The sequence below is a fragment of the Silene latifolia genome, chromosome 2 (genome assembly GCF_048544455.1).
Source record: "Silene latifolia isolate original U9 population chromosome 2, ASM4854445v1, whole genome shotgun sequence".
Taxonomy (NCBI): domain Eukaryota; kingdom Viridiplantae; phylum Streptophyta; class Magnoliopsida; order Caryophyllales; family Caryophyllaceae; genus Silene; species Silene latifolia.
This window is the reverse complement of record NC_133527.1, coordinates 17,126,592-17,146,923: the sequence shown is the minus strand read 5'-3', so window position 1 is coordinate 17,146,923 and position 20,332 is coordinate 17,126,592. Positions and strand designations below refer to the sequence as shown.

The 20,332-nt window shown below is 36.6% G+C and overlaps 1 long non-coding RNA gene across 1 annotated transcript; it reads left to right on the top strand.

Moving 5' to 3' along the window:
- Positions 1–7,967: 7,967 nt before the first annotated feature.
- Positions 7,968–9,782, top strand: LOC141628577 (uncharacterized). Its single transcript, XR_012537151.1, has 3 exons — positions 7,968–8,181; positions 8,316–8,388; positions 9,305–9,782. It is a non-coding gene; the product is annotated as an uncharacterized LOC141628577 (long non-coding RNA).
- The last annotated feature ends 10,550 nt before the right edge of the window (positions 9,783–20,332 follow it).

Sequence of the window (20,332 nt, the reverse complement as noted above, 5' to 3'; positions counted from 1 at the left end):
CTCGAAAGCACCGAGAATCGTGACCTATGAGCATACCACTCGCTTCTTTGATGCGAGACTCCGAAAGGGCCAACTTTGTTATCCCACACATTCTCAGCATGATTGAGAATGTCGAGAAGCTGGAGACCTTTGATTGTAAAATCAGCGAGAACATTGTGATTGACCGCATGCTTCATTCACTCCACGATGGTTTTGCGCTCTTTAGAGCGAATTACTATATGAATGATTTGAAGAAAACTCCCCATGAACGCACTCCTTCTCGTACGACCGAGAAGGACATGAAGTTCAATGGGAGCATGAAACAGGATGTTCTCGTTGTGACAAACAAAGGGAAAGGTAAGGGCAAAGCTCAGGCAAACCTAGCAGTAGGTAAACCGAAGTTCAAGAAGTCGGGTTCAGGTAAGAGTGGTCCTGGTGAGTCGAGCAACTCATCAGGCGTGACAAAGAGCAAGGATGGTAACATGGAGTGTCACCATTGCCACAAGACTGGGCATTGGAGGCGTACATGTCCCGTATACCATGAGGACATAAAGGCAGGTCGCGTTAAACCTGTTGGTATATCTTCTTCCTCTTCTACTTTTATTCATATGATTGAGATAAACCACGCAAGTTACGGAACTTGGTACTTGATACTGGTTGTGGTTCTCATCTGTGTAATCATGTGCAGGGGCTCCGAAACATCGAACCCCTCGTAAAGGGTGAGGTGGACCTGCGTGTCGGGAATGGAGCACGAGTGGCTGCCGTCTCGAGGGGAACAAAAGTGAATCCAGCTTCCTAGCGGATTTGAGTTATTTCTATATAATCGTTATTATGTACCAGTCTTTCTAAAAACATTATTTCATTTCGCACTTGACAAACTTGGATTTTCATTTGTAATAGAGAATAATTCTTGCATTTTCTCATTACACAATATGATTTATGGCAAGGCGGTCTCCATGAATGGAATTTATGTTTTAGATCGGACAAATAAATATTACACGTAATGAATAAAAAGTTAAAGGTTGGTGACAAAGATCAAACGTATCTATGGCACTGCCGCATGGGACACATTAATGAGAAACGCGTAAAACAGCTCATAAAGAATGGAGCTATCTCGGCCTTTGATTTTCAATCATTTGGCACGTGTGAATCATGTCTCATCGGTAAGATGACTCGGATTTCTTTCAAAGGTGTTGGAATGCGCGCTGCTGACCTATTAGGACTCATACACACGGATGTATGTGGACCTATGTCAATCACCGCACGAGAAGGCTATAGGTATTTCATCACCTTCACGGACGATTTAAGTAGATATGGCTATGTCTACTTAATGAAGCACAAATGTGAATCCTTCGAGAAATTCAAGGAATACCAGAATAGGGTACAGAACCTACTGGGTAGAAAGATTAAAACGCTACGTTCAGATCGTGGTGGCGAGTATCTTTCTCACGAGTTTGATCAACACCTTAAAGACTGTGGGATTGCCCTACAGTTAACTCCACCTGGAACACCTCAGTTGAATGGTGTGTCCGAACGGAGAAATCGAACTCTACTTGATATGGTTCGATCCATGATGACTCACACGGTATTACCTGACTCATTATGGGATTATGCTCTTATGTCAGCTGCTCTAATACTTAACCGAAGTCCGTCTAAAGCTGTTGACAAGACTCCATATGAACTATGGAAGGGAACGGTCCCTAACTTGTCCTTTATACGGGTTTGGGGCTGCGAGGCTTATGTCAAGTGGAGACACGAGGATAAGCTCGGCCCGCGATCGGTCAAGACATACTTTATAGGTTATCCTAATGGAACGCTTGGTCATTACTTTTATTCGCCAACCGAACAACGTGTTTTTGTTGCGGCTAGTGCGACATTCTTAGAGAAGGAATTTCTCGAGAATGCAAAGAGTGATAGAACCTTCGAACTGTCGGAGATTCCAGAACCAAGTACCGAGCAACCATTGGAGGAACCGGTTCCTTCAATCCCGGCTGCGGTTAATATTCCTGAGGAACCTAGAAGGTCGGGAAGAGTCTCTATTCCTCCAGACAGATACATTGGTATGGTCGAGGAACATGACATAGATGACATTCTACTCTTAACGAGTAGTGAACCCACAACCTATAAAGGTGCCATGACTAGTTCTGACTCAAAGCTATGGCTTGAGGCCATGCAATCCGAGATGGACTCCATGTATGAGAACAACGTATGGGATCTTGTTGACTTACCTGCTAAGGTTCGTCCCCTTCAATGCAAATGGCTTTACAAGATAAAGCATTATGTGGAAGGTCAACAAGATATCTACAAAGCACGACTAGTTGCTAAAGGTTTCACCCAAGTGCCAGGTTTTCACTACGATGAGATTTTTGCACCCGTAGTCATGCTGCGTTCCATTCGGATTATCTTAGCGATTGCCGCCTTTCATGACTATGAAATTTGGCAAATGGACGTGAAAACCGCCTTCTTAAACGGCTTTTTGGAGGAAGAGTTATACATGGTACAGCCCGAAGGTTTCATCGATCCAAAACATCCTAAGAAAGTGTGCAAACTTAAGCGTTCCATTTATGGACTTAAGCAAGCATCAAGGAGTTGGAATCATCGCTTCGACCAAGTGATAAAAGAAAATGGATTCACTCGATCAGTCGAGGAACCATGTTTATATATCAAGTCGAGTGGGAGCAAGATTGTCTTCCTAATATTGTATGTTGACGACATACTCCTGATTGGGAATGACATACCTCTCTTAACTTTGGTGAAAGTATGGTTGAAGAACCATTTCCAGATGAAAGATCTGGGTGAGGCACAAAGAATTTTGGGCATCCGTATCTATCGAGATAGATCACGTCGGATGTTATCTCTCAGTCAGGAGTCTTACATAGACAAAGTCCTAGAGAGATTCAGCATGACTAACTCCAAGAAGGGGTTTCTTCCTATGGCTCCAGGGGTGCATTTGAGCAAGTCTCAGGCACCAGAGACACCGGAAGAGAAAGAGCGCATGGCAAGGATTCCTTATGCTTCGGCTATAGGATCTATCATGTATGCCATGATATGCACACGTCCAGACGTGGCATATGCATTGAGTATGACAAGTCGATTCCAACAGCATCCAGGTGATTCACACTGGATGGCTGTCAAGAACATTCTTAAGTACCTACGGAGGACTAAAGATTGGGCATTGACTTATGGAGGCGATCAAAAGCTATGCGCAACCGGTTACGCAGATGCTAGCTTCCAAACGGATCGAGATGACTCGAAATCTCAGTCTGGATTCGTTTTTACTCTTAATGGCGCTGCAGTCAGCTGGAAGAGTTCCAAACAAAGTGTTACAAGAGATTCTACGATCGAGTCCGAGTACTATGCCACGTGGAAGGCGCAAAGGAAGCGATATGGATGCGTCAATTCTTACAAGGACTATCTGTAGTGCCTAGTTCGAATGACCCTATCACCATCTATTGTGACAATAGTGGTGCCATCTTCCAAGCTAAGGAGCCGAGGTCTAGCAACAAATCTAGACATGTACAACGGAAAGCTCATCTAATCCGAGATTACGTGAAGCAAAAGGAAGTAGTGATAGAAAAGATTGCTACAGATGATAACATAACATAGCAGATCCTCTCACTAAACCATTACGACAAGATAAGCATGAAGGGCACGTTAATTCCATGGGAATCAAACGTGTTCCTGAGTTGTAGTACTTTTTATGGATTAGATTCATTCTCGTTTGTACTCTATACGACATCATCGTTTTGATATTTATATATATTTTGTTTTTCATGTGGAAATTGTACGACAATTTTGAACACCACAAAGTGAACTGAACAAACATCATATTTTTTTAGTCCTTAATTGCCCACATGAGCTGATAACTCTGGCAATTATTTTGTGACGTTGGTTGATGGTGGGTTCAACGAGCCATAAGTCAACCGGTTGACTGACCAATCACAGAGGCGAGTTATACGGATATCTCGTAGGACACCATTGTGACATCGACGTGAAGTCCTAAATGTTTTATAACATTCCGTGCCCGGTCGTGGATAGGACCTCCATGGTGATCCTAAGAGTCGATTCTTTTGACTATCGACTGTCTCTTGAGACTACGGCAGATTTTGGGTGACTTTGGTTTCTTTCTCACGGTCATCCGTAACAGGGGGCCAAGTAGATTTTTTTCTCTGGTCATTTCATGTTGTGCTTAGATCGGAAGGAGTCGAGTTGAAGGAAATATTCAGCCTTTATCGGTACTCGATATTTCTCGGGGCCACTCGAGGAGTCAGAATCGAAATGCATGGCCATGTTCGGATACGGATTCGTTTTATCAGTTAAGTTACTCTCTAGTCGGGGAAACCACTCTTGATACAGATCGATTGTAAAATACGACCTTTGCGGATCCGGATCTGCAAATTGTTTTACATTGAGTGGGAGAAATTTTAAATGAATATGAGAATCGGTTATCGCACATACACTTGTACGGACAAGTGGGGGTTTGTTGGAGCTTGTGTCCTCCAGTTAGTGCGGATAACGTCATTGCACATACACTTGTACGGACAAGTGGGAGCTTGTTGGGGCTGGTGTCCTTAACAGTTAGTGCAAGGACTTATAAATCTCTAAAAGGATCAAAGGGCATACTTTTGGTATTATTATCAGTTGATCCACGTTTATCAATAACGGTTGGCTTGCTAGATAAGTTTGACGTTATTGTCATACAGATGGCGGTGATCAACTGGTCCCTAAAAGTCACACCTATAGGATACGTTTGAGAGACGTGACAGTATGAAAATACAGTCATGTAGATGCCAATTTTGACTAACCAGTTAGTCCGAGTTATTTGACTAGTAATTAGTCAAAATGTAATGTTGAGATATTATATTTAATACGGATTAAATAAAATGGGCTAAGGCGAATTAAATAGTTAATTCGTAAATTAAATATAAACGGTTATATTTAATTAATGTATATTGAATAAATTATACAATATCGTCTTTGTCGGACATGTATTAATACTTCAACTAACCCGTGTTATTAGTTGATATTTTAATAGCCGATAACCGATGACGATTTATAATAAACCGCGTCATATACATTTAGCATTTTTCGAGCCAGTCCACGAGGTAAAATTAAGAGGAAGTGGAAGCCCACTTCCCCATGCAAACCCACGGTTGGCCGAACCAAACAAAAGGAGAGACTCCCTCTCCTTTTGACCTAGACATTTTCATTTTACAGAAAACTAGGGTTTTGGAGACGTTTTCTCTCTGAAACCTAGATCTCACATCTCGAAAACTCACAATAGCTTTCTCAATATTGCAAGTCAATTAGAAAGCATTCTAGCACAAGGGCATAGTCTCAGACGGTCTTGGGTGCAACGATTAGGAGGAAATCTCTGTTGATTTCTGTTCTTTACGCCGCATTTCATAGGACCCGAGGTTGATTCTTGTTCCTTATCGTTTCTCTATTGTATTATGTTTTATGACGATAATCGCATGTTAAATTTACGTTATAGTCCTTAAATTTAAAGGGTCTTATACGGATATTACCCTACAGTAGAGGAGCAAGCCGGTGTCGAATACCCTCTTGGTTCGCAAGTGGTGGAGGGTGTTGACCCACTTGGTTGTAGGTGGCTAAGAATTCACCGGGCTTATAGGGATCACTTGGTTGGTTTAGTTCAATGTAGGCATGCTCTTGATACAATGACCGATACCATGTTCACTTGGGAACCCTACTCTACGGAGGTCCTTTCCCTTCTTCCCGCCATTTGTACCGAAGACCCTAGTGAGTGGATTGTAAATGCACCACTCATTTGCTTTGAAGCCGTTGAGTGGCATTTTCCTAATAGGGTTGTTAGGCACTTTGGTTGGCATCCTACCATTCCCCCTATATGTAAAACATCTAAAAAGTTGCATAAAATTGATCGTCGGGGTAATGCCACTGATTATGAGGACTTGCATAAAGAAAGCATTGCGAAGTGGAATAACCGCAAGACTAGATTGACCCCTAGAGGTGTCCCTTACAATGGTTACCTTGACTACAATGATGCTTACCTGCAATGGTATCGTGCCATCACTCGTCTAGTAGTTAGTAACCTCAGTACCGAAACACAAAGTAAAGACTTGTATGAGAAGAGACACAATTTCTATCCGAATGCGGCGGACAACATGCTACTTGTAAGTATTTCTTCAATTTTAACAACCTTTGTCTAATAAAATTTGTTTAGTATTAGTTTAATTTTATCAAAATTGTACTTGTTGAATTTTGTAGACGGAGGGTCATTTATACAACTATAACCATGCTACTACTATGCTTGGTAACATGCCGGAGGATGTTCCACTATCTCATGTAGGCATGTTGCGAGAGATGCAGACAATGTCACTCGAATGCTTGCAACGCACGGGACACGGGCATCTAGTCCCACCCATTGACGCCGATCATCCAAGCCCTCCACACCAACCTCCTCCTAGATATCATTTACGTCACTTGGAGCATAGGCTTACCCCTATTCGTGAGGAAGAGACACCTACTGGTTCAAGTTCAAGACCAAAGAAGACTCGCTCAAGATTAGGCTAATGTGCCAAGTAGTTTAGTTGGTTTTGTTTATATGAACTTTAGTTGGTTTAGTTTGTATGAATTTTAGTTGGTTTACTTTGTATGAACTTTAGTTGGTTTAGTTTGTATGAATTTTAGTTAGTTTAGTTTGTATGAACTTTAGTTTGTTATCAATGACATGAATTGTATTTCCGGATTTCAATCTCATGTTTGGAGTGTATGTTTGGGCATTGTGTATGTCATGTTGAAAGTTTGTGCATGTGTGAAAGACTAGGCATTGGGTGGGGAATATGTGTTTAGTGCTTTTTTTTTCATATCCGCAGGTGAAGCCGCTAATAACTTCAACGGCTTATTGGGTTTGCATTTTTTTTTTTGTGAAAAATACCCAAAGCCGCTAATAACCTCAGCGGCTTGTCCTGTATTTTTGCATTTCTTGAATCCAGTAGCTACTGGATTGTGCAAGCATTTTTTTTCCAAATCCACCAACCAAAGCCGCTAATAACTTCAGCGGCTTAGGGGGTTTGCATTTTTTTTTGTGAAAATTAACCAAAGCTGCTAATAACCTCAGCGGCTTGGCTTGTATTTTTGCATTTCTTGAGTCCAGTAGCTACTGGATTGTGCAAGCTTTTTTTTTTTTTCCAAATCCACATGCAAAGCCGCCAATAACCTCAGCGGCTTTGGTCGTTCTTTTTTTTTTAAAAAAAAAAAGCTATACTAAGCCGCTATAGTCCTTAGCGGCTTACATGAATAACAAGAATTTTGGCACTCCAATAACTGGTTATGGTTTGTGTGAATTTTTTATGAAGAATTGGTAAAGCCGCTAAGAAGATTAGCGGCTTTGTTGAAAATCTGCGAAAAAAAAAATAGTGATGACGTGGACACCATAAACGTAAATAGTTTCAACTAAACACTAATTACCTAATTAATTTGCTTAATAACGCTAATAAACCAAAAAATTCCTATATAGTAGTAAATTAGGGAATAATTAGGGTTAGTATGAGAGAGTGTTTAATTAGCCTCTTAATGACCTTTTTTTGTTTTAATCTCAACCACCCATTTTTTGAGATCCAATGGGTAGGATGGGGATTTAGGGACTCAAGTCATGTAAGAGGACTTTGATGATCCTTATAGAATATATATATATATATATATATATATATATATATATATATATATATATATATATATATATATATATATATATATATATATATATATATATATATATATATATATATATATATATATTATATTATATTATATTTTTTTTTTCCATACTCTTTAAAAAGTCCAAAGGCACTTTACTGTAGCTGTAACAGTAATCTTGTCATTTTCTGCCCATTATACCCCTCTCTTTCATTCGTATTACTTCCCTGCCACTTTTATTATACTATTACTGACTTCGTTGCTTATCTCTCTCCTTCTGTATCTTCTCTTTTCATTCGACTTTTGGCATTTCTCTCCCTCTTCCATCGTTTACCTTTCACTTTTTTTCGCCTTTACCAGTTTTCTACTCTAATAATTTACCTTATTAATTAATTCCTCATTCCTATTGCTAAGAGCCTCACAACCTCCATCCCTCTTCTGTCTCTCTCATGCATTTTGCCATAATCTGATGTATGCAATTCACTCAGCAAATCAACAACAATGGTGATCAACACGTAGCAGGTAAGTTGTTCTGTTATTGATTGTGAATTCTTGATTGTGGATTGAATTAAATAAGTTAGGGTTTAGTTTTGGGTTTAAATTAATTGCATGCAAAAAAATTGGGCTTTTTTTAGGTTTAAATTGATTGAATGCAGGTAAATCTCAGATGGAATGGAGAAAAGTAATTGTGCATGGTTTCCATCTTGGGTAGCTTCGTTGCTTATAATGGTACAATGATTTTGTGTTTGTCTTTATGTTTACTTTTTTTTTTTTTTAAATTATTCATTATACGGAGTACATGCAGTAGAAATTAGTGTCTATTTGTTATCGGTTGTCGCGAATGAAGTCAGACGGATTCTATGTGGATTTTTTTTGCCGATTTTCTCTCTCTGTTTTTCAACCAGATCTTTAGCATTAAGATTGTTATCAATGGTCCTAGATATGAACCATTAGCCCTGTCGATTCCTGTGTTTGTCTTTCTGTTTACTTTTTTTTACTAATTCATTATATATGAAATGAGACACATTCCGGCCACTTTAAAGCAAACTACCGGTCAAGATGGAGGGAGTAATTTTATACGATCAAGGTTTTCAATTAATGCCATCTATAATTTAATATGATTAACCGTTTAAGACTTTATTTTATAGGGATTCCAGATGACTTCAAAACCATGAACTCTACCATTCACATATTCATATATGTGGACCTTAGAATTAATTAGTTAAGTGCGTTATAATGTTTTAAGCTGTTTCAATGGCATTTGTGAATAAATATGGCATATTTTGGAGTTAATTAGGCTGGAAAATTTATGATTTGGATTAGAGGTCCCATATGTTGAAACCTGGTTCCATCTGTAAAATTTAAAAATTGACATGGTTATGGAAAACATAGAATTTGTATGTGACTGTCTGTGAGTTTTCTCGTAAAGCAGACTGAGCCTGAACATGAACACAGGCCTGGTTTTGATGAGGGTAAATGGGAACTGATGCACTGACTAAAAAAATACCCGAGAATTTGAGTTTTAGGTTACCGTCAAGTGCCTACCTATTTACTTATGTTCCTTGTGTGCTGTTGTAGGATGCTCCTTTTGATGTGGTGTGTCCTGGCGTCTATGTGTTTGTGACGAACAATTTGTTTGCAACAGTTCTTATAGAGGGTGAGGCTATCGTCGCGGGCTCAAGCTTAGGCATGGTGTTCTCGTTTTGCTGTTTAGGCGTCTGCTAGATGGCCGGTTGTTCAGGTTGTGTTTGGATACCCGGCTAATATAACCCTTAACATTTGTTATGAGTGTTACCTTAACTGTCAACTGTTATGTTTAACTTTTCAAATGAACTAGGAATGTAACTTTGTGTGCTCTTTACATGAATAAAGTAGATATGGCAACTCTGTAACTGGTGGCATGTTCCTAGGTGGGGAGATATTAGTGGAATTGGCATGTGAAGAGAGGAGGAAACCCTTCTTATCTGGGTGCCAGCTCATGATTGTAAAACAGTATTGCGATTTCCCATGCCCTCTTAAGAGTTAATCCTCATTTACCAATTTCCCAATTTCTGCTGCTACTCTAATTTACTCTATCAATCAATTCCTTCCTCTTAATTATTTTACATCTATTTATCACTCTTCCTCATAATCATCTATAATCATTTATCAATTTACATCTATTTATTTTAATTTTCTTTCACTTTCTCCGGCTGATTCTTACAATTTCAGTGCTTCTTCCTTGGTTCAGAACTTCATACTACGAAATACTGCATCGACTGATCACTTACTAAGGTAACTTTCGGATTTACATGCACTGTTGATCTTTTTCAATTTTTGGATTTAGAGCCTGCCATAGTTCTGTTGCTTTGTATACTATTTTTGGTAAACCATTATTCAATTGATGCATGAATATAAATTATTGCTACCCATTATTGTTTGGATTTATGATCTCCGATTACAACTGTTGTGGGATAGTTTTTACACTAATTAGTTGATATCTAACATACTTTATAAACATTAGAGGAGGTGTGTTATATTTTTTATATTTTTTTTTTTTACCTTGGAGGCATTCTATACATGATTAGTTGATTGGTGGTAGTTCTGACTTCTGTAGCAAAAGTCATAGTATTAAATCTCTATTTCTATCACAGTTGTTGTATCGACTGTAGTGGCCTGATCTGGGTATATGCAGCTAATATCGCTTCAAAATGCTTTATAAGTTGGTGATATGGTCACAGTGAATATAACAAATGCATTAAAAAGGAGGTCATAGTAAAAGTACTATTTCTGTCATAGTTCAAAAGGAAGATCAAAGGTACTCTAAAAAATGCATCCATCTCCGTCATGATTTATAAGACTTATTTATAAGACAGAGACGAAGACCAGACTTTAGAAAGTACTCTTTCAATGATATTTTTGGCCCTCTAAAATTGTCTGCAAAGACTTATTTTTAACTCTTATTTGGATCTTGCCTTCACAAATGATCTGCCAACTCCACAATGTCACAATGCATGTTTGTTCTATGCTCAAAATATTGAATGCTTTGTAGAACTCTGATTTTATTATTGAAGGAATGACGGGGAGGGTTTCTAAGCCAATACACATGAGCTGAACTGAAGTTTCACGTTTTTGATGTTTCAGGCTGATGTAAAACAGATCAAGTCTATGCACAAACTGTTGGAATATGTGTCCTCCGACAATAATGTGATCACAACTGTTGATCATGATAATCACATGTTTAAAATCTCATTTTAATAATACATGTGGGATGTAATATTTTACAGTCAACTGGTCCACATATATCGTTAATGATTGGCTGACTAGAGTTTGACATTACTGTCGTGCGACGGTGGTGATCAGTTGATCCCCTTTGGTCATACCTATAGGGAAATACTCGTAATTGATTATTTAATTAATCGTATGCCGATACGAGTTAATTAAATTACTTAAAATTGACGGATGATTTCTGAGTAAGATTAACGTATCTTATTATAATTCGATTAAATTGGATACGGTCTAAGTAATCGAATTGTTTTATTACTTAGATAAAATTATTGTTTACGAAACAATTGAAATTGAAATTGAGTGAATAATTTATTATAAATACAAGACGTTGTAATTTATAATTTGATAAACCATTTTGGTACAAGTAGTTACGAATTACTAGTCGATATTATTGTATATGACATATTTTATGAGTATGTTGATTTTTAATATGTTAAAAATACATTACAATTTCACATGTCAAGTAACATGTCACATATGTCACAATTGACAAATGACAAAATAAAATGGACCTCCCATTTTATATATGTATGTACCGAAATATTGGAAGGTGTTAGTGGAAAAATTGTGTTAATTGTTTTAAATGGAAAACACAATGATAAAAGCTAACTACTAGCCATGCAACCCTAATGCTCATTTTTCCTTCCTATAATCACGAGTACAACGAGTTTGTGGCTCGTGAAGCTGTCTTTTCTAGAATAATAGTTTATTTCTAGAAGACGGAGTGAGAGAAAATATTCAAGAGCCACAAAATAATTGTGTCAAAAATTGTATGTCACAAGAAACTGGTCTTTCTTGGCTATATGAGACGTTTTGTGTAAAACGTTGTTTCTTCAAAACCTAGGAGGAAACTCATCACTTGTTAAGGATGATGAATTAGTGTTACTTTTACGAAAGTAAAAATCTTACAACTTACAAAGAAATTGTTTGATTCAAGTTAATTACTTCTGGAAAGTAATCAACATATGACTTACATGAGAGTGTTTAAGTCACAACTCAATACAAGGCTTAGAGCCATGAAAATCCGAAATAAATTCCAAGTGGAATTGTTGGATATCGAAGAGGGATATCAAAGCTTGATTAGTTGCAAAATGTTTTGCACTATTCGGATCTTCTTAGGGATTGTATTTCATTATGATGATATACATATAACGAGTGAATCTAAAACCCACTTCTTCAATTAGAAGGAATTTATTCAATACATGTCATGAGTTTTATAGATTCTTACAATCCTAAGATAATGTGCAACTTAAGAGATTGTCTCAAGTAGGACATCAATGAGTTGGAATCAATGTTTTGATCATGTTATAAAACTTTTCTCGATAAGTCGAGAAGTTGTGTTTATACATGAAGTTTAGTGGGAGTTACGGAAATTTTAATTAGTCTTATATGTGGATGACATATTGATCATTGGGAATGATTTAAGACTTTTGGAGTATTTATAGTACATCTTTAATATCCGGATTTATGGAGATAAATCTACATGATATTAATGTCAAATAAGGAGTCTTATGTTGATAAGATTCATGACTAGTTCAATCGAATTGAACATATTTGATTGATTCCATTTGCTTTCGCTGCCGAATCAATTAAATAGGAAATGATGTATAACACTTCATATACTTTGAGTATGATGAATTGTTTCAAATCGAATTTAAGTAATATTTACAAAGTAAGCCATAAAGATTACCCTTAAGTGCTTGCAGAAGCATTAAGGATGTAAAGCAAAGTGTTTTTGGTGCAATTTTGTGTAAGGATGTTACACAAATGACAATTGACAATTGAGATTGCGCATGGTTTCCGACAAAACCATAATTAAAACACATTAGAATGGTTAAGATACCATTGTGGCTATGTTATTTAAGAAATAGATTTTCTAGAATCGTTCTAGGCAATAAAGAACAATGAGAATTATTTACAACGGAAATTGAGTACACTTGCAATCATGAGATGTGCAAGAAGGATGGATCCCGCACACTGTGAAAACAGTGGGAGCTATTCTAAGGCTAGAGAGCTTATGTCTAGATTGGATCTAGACACGTACTCAGTAATTTTTGTAATGAAAATGTACACATTACAAAGGAAAACAAGTAGGTAGTAAGGTTGAGTAAGGTACAAGAAGTTGATAAAACCTACTAACCAAAGCCTTCTCATAGGCTTTACATGATGAGTCATGTCATTTCAATTGGATTGAGATGAACAACTACATACAAGATCAAATTAGATTATAGAATATGAAATAATAATCAGGTATTGACTATTCATATGTGATAATCACATTTGTCGTTCGAGTTTTTAAATCTGAAAACTCCTTTTATACTTTGTTACATCCAAACGGGTTGTAGAGACAATATTGAACCCCGTTAAAGTGAACCCGGATTAACATGGTATTCGCCCATAGTCGCTTGTATGAGGTGACGTCTCGAAGTGAGTAGAGTGTGATGCGATTGATGACAAGTTCAAATGCCATAGAGTCATGTGAGATGACTAGTCGATCACATAGGCAGACTGTTAGGAACACTTTGTCGGGCCTTATGACCGCTTATAGAGTTCTGGCAAATTTATATAGCCTGGTCGTGGCGAGAGCTACTATAGTATTCTAATGAGTCGATTCTTTTGACTAAAGACTGTTCGCCTAAGGTGGCACAGTTTCAGATTAACTTTGATTTGTGTTACTACGACCTTCGTAAATGGGGTCAAATGGGCATATTTTGGGTTATGATGGCTGTGGCTAATCGAAGGGAATAAGTGCGATAGGAATTGTCCACCCCCTTGTCAGGGTTAAAACAATATCTCAGGGCCACTCGAGGAGTAATAAACTGGAAATACGTGGCCACGCTCGGAAGGTATCTATAATAGATAAATCCGGTCAATCAATTATTCTCCAGATCGAGGAAACCACTCTCGATATGATCACTTGCAAGTACGACCTGAAAGACACCTTGCATTGAGTGGGAGATAGTAATAGGACAAGAGAATTGGTGACGCACACTTGTCGAGGACAAGTGGGAGATTGTTGGAATATGTGTCCTCCGACAATAATGCGATCACAACTGTTGATCTTGATGATCACATGTTTAAAATCTCATTTTAAGAATACATGTGGGATGTAATATTTTACAGTCAATTGGTCCATACATATCGGTAATGATTGGCTGACTAGAGTTTGACATTACTGTCGTGCGACGGTCGTGATCAGTTGATCCCCTTTGGTCATACCTATAGGGAAATACTCTTAATTGATTATTTAATTAATCGTATGCCGATACGAGTTAATTAAATTACTTAAAATTGACGGCTGATTTCTGAGTAAGATTAACGTATCTTATTATAATTCGATTAAATTGGATACGGTCTAAGTAATCGAATTGTTTTATTACTTAGATAAAATTATTGTTTACGAAACAATTGAAATTGAAATTGAGTGAATAATTTATTATAAATACAAGACGTTGTAATTTATAATTTGATAAACCATTTTGGTACAAGTAGTTACGAATTACTAGTCGATATTGTATATGACATATTTTATGAGTATGTTGATTTTTAATATGTTAAAAATACATTACAATTTCACATGTCAAGTAACATGTCACATATGTCACAATTGACAAATGACAAAATAAAATGGACCTCCCATTTTATATATGTATGTACCGAAATATTGGAAGGTGTTAGTGGAAAAATTGTGTTAATTGTTTTAAGTGGAAAAAACAATGTTAAAGTGACATACCATGAATGGGTTCAGTTATCAAACACGAGAGGCAATATGAAGATGGTAGTAACATAGTTGATGGATTGCGCTTTGTTGCCTTGGAGCGCCTCACACCTTTTAAAACTAAAATGGGGCGGTCAGGGAGGGTAAAGGTGCATTTGTCGAAGATGTGAAGGTAGGGGTTACAGAGAGGTTGATGAGGGAGAATGGTCAGCCGGCTGGTTAGGATTGTATGAAGGGGATGGCGGATGGGAGAGCTAGGGTGGCTGTTTGTGACGGGATAGATATGGTGTTGCCTTTTTGGTAATTGGGTAGGTTAATTATAAGGTTAGGTACCAGTGGCTAATGAATTTCATTCTGTATTTTTTCTTCAGAACCTCGCTCATGCGTTCTAAGGTGACAGAGTTGAAGCATTTGATACTACATTGGGCCAGCACATGAGGGCAAACCACTTGGATCTGATATCCATCACAAATGTAGACAGTTTAATGAATGCAGGAGCAACAACTAATTTCTCGAGGGCGGAAATCCTTCCTTCTCTTATAGGTAGTAATTAGTGACATCAAATGATCCCGTTGATTAGTTCCTCGACTAGCTTTTTACATTTTCATGTGCAGGATATACATTCGATTAATGCAAGTCTAATTAACTTGTGCAGAGGCTTCAATCAGACAACAGACTGATGATCGTCGATGAAATGGTGCACATGATGTAATTCTTCCTGACTAGATGCATAAATCAGTCCAGAACACATTTGATAGTATGAATGCAGATTTCTACTTGCCTGTCTATTGCTTAAGCTTCAAAAGAACTTACATCGACATCACCTCAATGTCTCACGAGCTCTTACATCAACAGCCGGGAATTGCATTGGCTGCCAATTTACAATGCAAAGATACACAGCTAGATTAGTTAATTTTTCTACTATATATCATCATAATACAAACAATCACAAAAAATAGTGAAATTTTTTCTCACTTCGAGAAGGTTGAAGAAAACCTTTATCTGATTTTTAAATGTAATTATATCAGACAAACAATTGAATAGTACCTTGCATTGATTTCACTTGTGAGGGTTATAATGAGACTTCAAGTATGTGAGTGCAGAATAAATCCATATTCAACTATGGCTGTTCTCACATATGTAAGATCATCTTATATAAGCTGTGTTTCGTTGCTCAACCCCTTCGAACCCAGTCTGCAATTTAACCGCTTTTTGTCATTTGTTGATGGTTTTGGTCACGTTTAGCCTGGGATTGTATTGCATTTTCATCCCGACCAAAGTGTGTATATATTGAGTAGTGATTATGTCAAAGTTCGATGTAGAGCCAGACTTGTACCTTCGAAGCTTCAAGTTTTTGCTACATTGGGCCAGCACATGAGGGCAAACCACTTGAGTATTATGCTCTAAATGATGGTCCATTTCATTTTCACTCGATATATTTCCGACTTACACTACTACAAATGAGCACTTGGGCCACGGCTAAATTCGTGGCGCAAGTGTTAAATTTCCGTGGCTAAATCATTTGGCCACAGGAATACCTTCCGTGACGCAAGTGGTCGTGGCGAAGAGATAGCCACGGGAAAAACAAGAACGTGGCTATTATTAAATTTTTGGTCACGGATTCTCTCGTGGCTAGTAACTCCCGTGGCCAAAAAATTTCCCGTGGCGAATAAGTAATTCCCGTGGCAAAAACTATATATGAAAATTAAATAAATAAAATGTCGATCGATATTTTTTATCATATATGGAATAATGACAATCTCGGTACTGGTTTCGCTAGTTAACTTGATTCATTTGAACGTTCTTTGGTTTCATCGGTCATGCATTCACACGCATCAAAGAGGCTTCCCAGGAGGTCACCCATCCCAACACTACTCTCACCTGAGCACGCTTAACTGTAGAGTTCTTTTGATGTGCTACCGAAACTGAAAGTTAACTTTGTTGATATAATTAGTACTTTGAATCCTTTTACGTTTATTTTTTTTCCTTTCAAAATTTACCTTTAGTACTATTTAATTACAAAAATGTTAAATGATTTATGAATTTTTGCAGGAAAAATATTATTTTGGCCAAAACAATCAAATCTTCGATGTTACCCTCCCGACTAATGATTTTGACATCATTGTTTTGCCCAAGTTAGCAAAACCATTTTCTCTAAAAAGTAAACTTAATCGTGTTTTCCTAACATTTTTTTATTTTTTTAGTTTATCGACATTCTTATTTTCATTTCTCTTGTACTCATTTTTTCATATATTTTTTTTACGCAAATGCTATTGTATGACCGTCGTACATACGATATGAAAAATTAACCATTTTTTGGTAAAATAATGACCACTTTTTATAACTTAAGGTCTCCCCCCCCCCCCCCCAAATTGGTCACTATTAACCGAAAGGTAGTCTCTTTTTACTCAGAAAATACGAAAAACACTGTCGTACAACAGAATCGTTTATTTTCTTAAACTGATTTCTCTTTGTTATGATTTATCGCTTTTTTCTCAAATTTTTCACATTATTTGCACATGTGACTTTAAATTATTATAATTTCTATATTTTCCCTGTGATGTGCTCATTTTCAATGAAAAAAATTTCTCCATATTGAATTTTGGGTAAATTGATAAAAACTACCAACTTTAGTCATCGTTTTCATAATCAATACCAACGTAATCAATAATTAGTAATCACTAGAAAAATATTAAATTTTTTCTACGATAGGTACCAAGTCGCCTTCTTACTCTAATTTTTTTCCTACTTTAAAAGTGTTTTCATCTAAGAGAAGGATTTTGGAAATGGGTGAGCGGAGATTTGTACTTGAATGATGGCTTTTTGAAATTTTTCAAGTAGGTTGAGATTAGATTTTCAGGCGACTTAGTACCGATCGTAGAAAAAAGTTAATATTTTGGTATTGATTACTAATTATTGATTATGTTGGTACTGATTATGAAAAAGGGTCCTTATATTGGTAATATTTATCAATTAATCCTTGAATTTTTTATATTGATAATTTTTCCGATATGTTTTTTTCTTAATTGATTTGTAGAAGATCATTTTTTTTCCTTGTATTCTCAGCGCACTTATTTTATTTAATCAATTTAGTAATCTAATTGTCGTTTTTTTTTTCACCCCTAAAAAAAATTTCCCAAAACTTTTTTTCTCACCAAGTTAAATTTTTTATCAAATTCAAATTTTTTCTATAAATATCTTACAAATAAAGTTGTAAATCAAATTTTGAATGAACCAATTTGACAATTTGTTAATTTTAGATTTATCAAACATAGATGATAAATAACTTATTTATGTAATTTTATATGCTATGTTTTTAAATGTGATACGATCATTTAAGATTTTTATTCAAGATTATAATGTTTTAATTAAAAAATTAAAAGAAATTCACGACTGTAATAAACAGAATTATATTTTAATACAAATTTCTTAAAATAGAAATGTTTTGAAAAACCTACAAAACGTAATTATGATTTCTAAAAGAATAAAAAACTTAGACGATAAACTTTTCTTTGCTTGCATAAAAGTTTATAAAATTTTAAAATTTCTTATAAGTAAATAAAATAATAAAAAAATATTAATTAAATTAATCAAAGTGTAGGCAAAATTTTATATTGAAATGCATTTTCATATTATTTATATTTGATTAAATATCTTTTAGATTTTAAGTTTGCCTTAACATGAAAATATCTTAATTTAAGTCGGAAAAGATACTCGCCACGGGAGGTTGTTAGTTCGTGGCTAAATTTTTTTTTGCCACGGAACAATTCGTGGCTAATTAAAATTTCGTCACGGGTGTGACCTAGTTCGTGGCTAAAATGATTATTTGCCACGGGTGTAGCCTATTTCGTGGCGCAAGTGACTTTATGCCACGGAAAAAGTTATCCCGTGGCATAAAAAATTTTCCAAAATAATGAATAAATTTTTCCCGTGACTAAGCAGAATTTAGCCACGAATTATAAATTACCGTGGCATAATTCGTGGCGCAAGTGACAATTTGTTGTAGTGTTACTTCCGCTTGGCATTTCGCCAAATTGGGGCACCGCGCCCGGTAGGGCGCGGTGCAACAACTAGTCCATACTCTTTTAAAATCCCAAACTTCCCCTACTGTAGCTGTAACAGTATCTTTGTCAATTTCTGACCATTATGCCCCTCTCTTTTCCACTCTTAGGGCTTGCTTGGATTGAGGGTAAAAGGGGAGGAATGAATAGGGGAGTGATATGTGAGGTGCATTTTTCATGTTTGGTATGAGAGTAATTATTTACCTCCCGAATCTATTACCCTCATGAAGGGTTAATACATTACCCACCCTCCCCCGGGTAATGATTAAGGGAGTAAAACATCTTCTCAATAATCATTACTCTTATGCCAAACCTATCATTAAGGAACTCATTACCCCACTAATTAATTTCCCCAGTAATTATCACCCAAATAAAATTTACCCCTGATTATTCCATGGATTCCAGACAAGCCCTTAATCTCGTCTCTCTTGCACTCAGTCACTCTCAGTTCCTCTTTTGTTTCCATCTCCATCGTCTCAGCGAAAATGGCGTCCACCATTTTCGCACCTTCTCCTCCTCTCTCTCTTTTTATCAATTTACGATTTCCTTACTGCTTACCTTTGTGAGTTTTGCTATGCGATTAGAATAGTTGTTCTTGAAGACAACGGAAATCATCGAGAAGCACTACTACCACTTTCCCATTTTCATCTACTTTTGGTAGATCAATCACAGGTGATTTTCCCTTGATTTCTCTATTTTTTCTTCCTATTTTATAGAGTTGTAAAGCATATTCTTCTTTCTTTGAGTTGTGATTATCTTCCTATATGTTACCTATTGGGATGTATTATTGATTGTGAGTTAGTTTAAATAATTTAGGGTTTCATTTTTGGGTTTAAATTGATTGCATGCAATGATCTAGGCCTTTTTTTAAGGTTTAAGTTGATTGCATGCATTAATTTTTGGGCATATTGAAATTTCCCGGTTATTTTGGGGCTTTAGCAAGTACCGATGGGCCAATATTACGAGTTGTTTGGTTAGATTGTTCAGGCTATATTCCCAATTTAAATTTCTAACAAACTTTACTTGAGACCCTGATATGCATTTTCGTTAAATTGGATCCTACTCGTGGGTCTTTTTTTTTCTGGGTTTCTTATGCTGAGTGTTCGAGTTTCAATCTCAAAGAAATTGTTGGCGTTTTGTTACATGCGGAGTAGTTGACAAATAATTTCTGGGCTTCGTTGTTGTTATTGATGATAATGATGATGATTTTATGTTGTTGTTGTAGTGGTCTTGTGGTTTCTCATTTACTCCATATATGTTATGTCATTTGATAATTTAGTATCGCTTCTTTAAAATTTAATTTTGTCACATTTTTTCGATTTTTTAGTCCGAAATTAAAGAGTGAAGATGAAAGGGAGAGGGAGTTATGTTCCACCTCCTTATATACCCTTGGGGCAGTCTGATCGGGAGCAGGAAGCTGTAACTGCAACGATCAACAATGTCAATATCCAGCCTCCTGATGGGTTGTTGCACTGGTCTTCCGGAATTTGTGCCTATTACGATGATATGCAGAGCTGTATGATACTACCTGCTCTAATACCATGATTTTATCAGGAGGATGGTTTTGTGAAAGGTGCAATAGAGTTACTAAATATTTCTCAGAGTCAATGGTGTCTTTATACGTTAA